The sequence below is a fragment of the Schistocerca cancellata genome, chromosome 6 (genome assembly GCF_023864275.1).
Source record: "Schistocerca cancellata isolate TAMUIC-IGC-003103 chromosome 6, iqSchCanc2.1, whole genome shotgun sequence".
Taxonomy (NCBI): domain Eukaryota; kingdom Metazoa; phylum Arthropoda; class Insecta; order Orthoptera; family Acrididae; genus Schistocerca; species Schistocerca cancellata.
Genome location: NC_064631.1, coordinates 346,543,088 through 346,547,609, shown reverse-complemented (window position 1 = coordinate 346,547,609; position 4,522 = coordinate 346,543,088).

Here is a 4,522-nt window from a genome sequence, read left to right as displayed (position 1 = left end):
GGTAACGTATATGGTCAGGGAAGGGGGGAGAAGGTTGTTACATATGCCTCGTGACGACAGTGTGCAGGAGGTCGAGTGGTCAGGATTCGAGAGTGGACATCCAGGGCTGCCGTTAAATGACAAAACAGGAAATTACATACAATAAAGAAGATATATTTCAATGTACGGTGTACAAGGGGCGCGCCTAGGATCGGAAGTTACCAGGTTTAGGCCAGTCTAGGAAGTCGAACAATTAATTGAAATGGGCAATGGAAGGGGAAGTGGTTCGTGTTAACTTACGCTGGTGGCTAGGCGTGAAAAGCAGAGCCAGAGGCTCTGCCTTCCAAAAAGAAGTCTATTCTGCTCGAGGTCTGGATAACAAGAGAGAGAGGCAACTTTGTTCCGCACCGTAGAACACTCCAGCGTCGAGGTTGGAACGAATAGACGAGAGACTCAGAGCAGTGATAGTAACCCAGTGCAATGCATGGGCGAGGGAGGAATTGTGCTCTGTCTCCATAGGGACGATTATGTCTTGTGGGGGTTAACTGCTACAAAATTCCCAAAATCCCTGAAGTAACAGGGTGAGTAATTCTCATGGGGACGCGAACTACTGCGACATTGTCCAGTAAAACTTTTATTCATTAGAGTGGAAATCTGTTTCTAATTATATTTCCAACAAGAAAACACAGTACTGCGCTTGGGAGATGACGTCACGTCATGGGTGTTAATCATCAACAATCTAGTGCTTATTTCAGCGGATGCTTCTATCTTATTACGTCATGGGTGTATTTGTTTGAATAAACAAACGGGTGTCTCTCACTTGTAAACTGACGGCGGAGCATTGTATGCAAATGGAAGTAGTGCCGATTTCCGTGCTCGCTCGTAACGTCTTCACTTCATCACTAAATTACTTCGTAAGAAGTAGGGTGAACGATAACGAAACTTGAATTCGTCTGGCTGAACTCTTAAATGTGCAAAACGCACATGGGGTACGAACTACAATTCTTCACTTACTTGGATGACACTTCTTTGGTTTTACCCTACCACATAACCTATTTTGCTTATCGCTCTGCAGCGAGAGGGTAGCGCACTTCTTCTCAACTTCAGGGGCGCGTCCGACTCTTCTCTATTGAGCATCTTATATAACTGGGGTGCTTCACTTTCTTCTAAAACATACCAGTCCTGCTCTGGGCACGAAAATGACGCCCATAATAGGATTCCGGACTCGCTAACTCACAAAATCGTGTATCGCGACTGAAGGGGAATCTTACGTAATGGGAGTATTGCTGTAGTGTAACATATCTAGAATCCATGGCTATGGGGAGAGGAGGGGGGGCGGGTTACGTAATGGTGAAACCATTTAAGAATTTGGAAAAGGAGCAGGTAGTCGCTTCTTACGATGCGACAGACTAGACGGAAGGTGGTGTGGTGGTACTGTACTTTGGAGGAGGCTCGGAAATGCCTCAAACTAAATGGCGGTGGATGGCCAGCTTTGTTATTGTGATGTTTTTCCGCTTCACGTTCCATCACCTGTAGGTAACTTGTTCCCAAACTCCCCTCGGAGTTATAGTCTGGTCAGTGGCATGAGAATGAAAAACTCACAATCATTTTTTAATCTTAGGCAGCTTGAAAGAAAACAGGGAAATAAATGCTTCTAAAACGTCAGTAGACTTAGCTCATCTGCAAAGCAGTGGAGCATTAGTTCCATAAGTTAGATGAAAATCTGAAGTATCACGATTTAATGAACAATAAAAGACAAATAGAATAGACACCACAAGGAGGGGCTCCACATTCTAGGTTTGACAATAAAACAAAACGTTCAACGATGTACGCTTGTAAAAAGTAGCATTGTAGAAAAACTTTAGTAAGGTAAACTTGATGCATTCTCTCGAAAGGGAAAACAAAATCATTGTTAATAAAGAAGACGTTAAAGTGAAACATAGTACAATACAAAAATTTTGCAACAAAGCTGAATAATGTAAATAGCTTAATATCGTCAAATGACAAATACTTATACAGTAGTTGGGAGGGGGTATCTTTAAACACATCGAAATCTTCAGAAATATCTGAACTTTTCACATAATACAAAGAAGTATGGACTGGGGCCATCTTTCTCCTAAAACTATGAACGGTTACTCACAACCACTTAATATTTATACTCCATACAATACTCTCAGTAGACTGTCACTCAAAAAAATGCAATGAATAATAAATAAAATGAAAATTAGACTTAATTTATGACAGACCAGACAAAGAAGAGGGAGAGAAGTTTTAGTGTGTGGGGGCGTGACTGGCTTATTGCAAGGCTACAGCTGTGCCAGTCCATGTGATTGGCTTATTGCAAGGCTACAGCTGTGCCAGTCCAAATAAAAAAAAATTAAAAAAAATTGTCTCAACTAGAAACTCGCTACATGGTAAAGTGAATCATGGTTAACGGTTCTGCTTTGACCTCTGGGGTGGCAGCATAAAACAGACCATTTAACAGGACCTCGTGCCTGCTCACAAATAACCTCAATAAAACGACGTATTACATATCTTCAGGGGTGGCCGAGCGGTTCTAGGCGCTACAGTCTGGAACCGCGCGACCGCTACAGTCGCAGGTTCGAATCCTGCCTCGGGCATGGATGTGTGTGATGTCCTTAGGTTAGTCAAGTTTAAGTAGTTCTAAGTTCTAGGGGACTGATGATCTCAGGAGTTAAGTCCCATAGTGCTCAGAGCCATTTGAATCATTTTGAACATATCTTAATATCAACAAAACTTCACTGCCCTCTGGGGGTGGGGGGGTGGGGGGGGTGGGGGGGGGGGGGGTAACAGCCGCTCTTATCAACTTACAGGTGTAGAATAGATCAATTCTCTTTCATCATTATAGCTCTTATTACGGCACATCACGTAATACATCATATCTTCGTGCATTGAGTTAACCAATCAAGGAACTACCACTTACGAAAAACAGAAGGCATGAACAGAAAAAGAATAAATGATCGGGAAAGAGGATGTAGAGAGACGAGAAAGAGAAGGTAGAAAAAGTTCATCCCTTTTGCTCCGCAATCCGGCATCTCACACAACATCCGATCTGTTTCGGCAACACAAGTGCTAATCATGTAATTACGACTGTGTATGCGCTTGGGGCATAAAGTCGCCTAGTACCAGTAGTAAACAATGGACATCACCAGGACCGTCAGAATCCAATGGTTTGTCGCTATTCTTACAAGGCCTAAACGCCGGTTTCGCGTCTGTGCCTGGTCTTGCAATAAAAACAAACTCCCATCAAGACAAAAAGAGAGCGCCAACTATTTCGGAAACCTTGCAGACACAGTATGATAGCACAGGGCTTTACAGAGCCCTTATAGCCCTCACATCTGTGGAGCAAGGAGAAGGTACCTACTTTCATCATAGGGCGGAGGAATGATGCTTATAGGAAAGATGAAAGACAAAATAGTTGATCATGACACGAAAACGAAACAGAAGAAAATGCCATGAACGGCTGGGAGACTCTGTGGTGGCTACATTGTGCAACCTGTACATCCGGATAAATGGCTGCAAGGCCTCAGCGCATATCAACACTCATAGTGCAGGAGAGACGGTGGAAGCGACGGTGCGGCGCCTGAGGGTCGTACACATGCCGTACCCGAACAGCAGCGGCGTGGGCGGCGACCGAGGCGACCGAGAAGATGGGGAGCGCATCTCAGTGTACCCAGCGAGCACATGTAGGAGTAGCGCGCTGCAAGAGGCAGGCAGTAGACTTTACCCCGGGCGCCGACAAGTACTGACGCAGTGTCTGACGCGGCGTCGCAGCCGGCGCGCTGCAGCACCCGGGCTCGGCTCGTGGCAGAATAACAGCGGCGAATATTGGCCGACCATACAACGTCAAACAAGAACCAAAAGTAAACGGCCACCCTATGGACCGAACGGTGGGAACGAACCCCACATCTGACACCAATGTTTATGTATATGTATAGGAGGGGGGAGGTGGGGGGGAAGGTTGTTACATATTCCTCGTGACGACAGTGTGTAGGAGGTCGAGTTGTCAGGATCTGAGAGTGGGCAGTCAGGGCTGCCGTTAAATGACAAAACAGGAAATTACGTACAATAAAGAGGATATATTTCAATGCACGGTGTACAAGGGGCGCGCCTAGAGTCGGAAGTTACCAGGTTTAGGCCAGTCTATAACTTACGTTGGTAGCTGGGCATAAAAAGCAGAGCCAGAGGCTCTGCCTTCCAAAAAGACGTCTGTTCTGGTCGAGGTCTGTATTACAAGAGAGCGAGGCAACTGTGTTCTCCACCGCAGAACACTCCAGCGTCCACACGCGTGACCTTATCCCACGCATGCCATTGGCTAAAAACAATGGGGGGAATTCATTAGCAGTTTCAGCAGAGGTCTCAGGGCGTCTCTTGTCAGCAGCTTTAAGTGGACAGAACTGGCTCGGTTTTGACAGACAGGCAATTTGTGTCACGTAGGCACAGTGTAAGTTACTCTGGGAGAAAACTTGTAAAGATTTCACTGGGCCTTTGAAAAAAAAAATTAATCAATTCCCTAAAATGT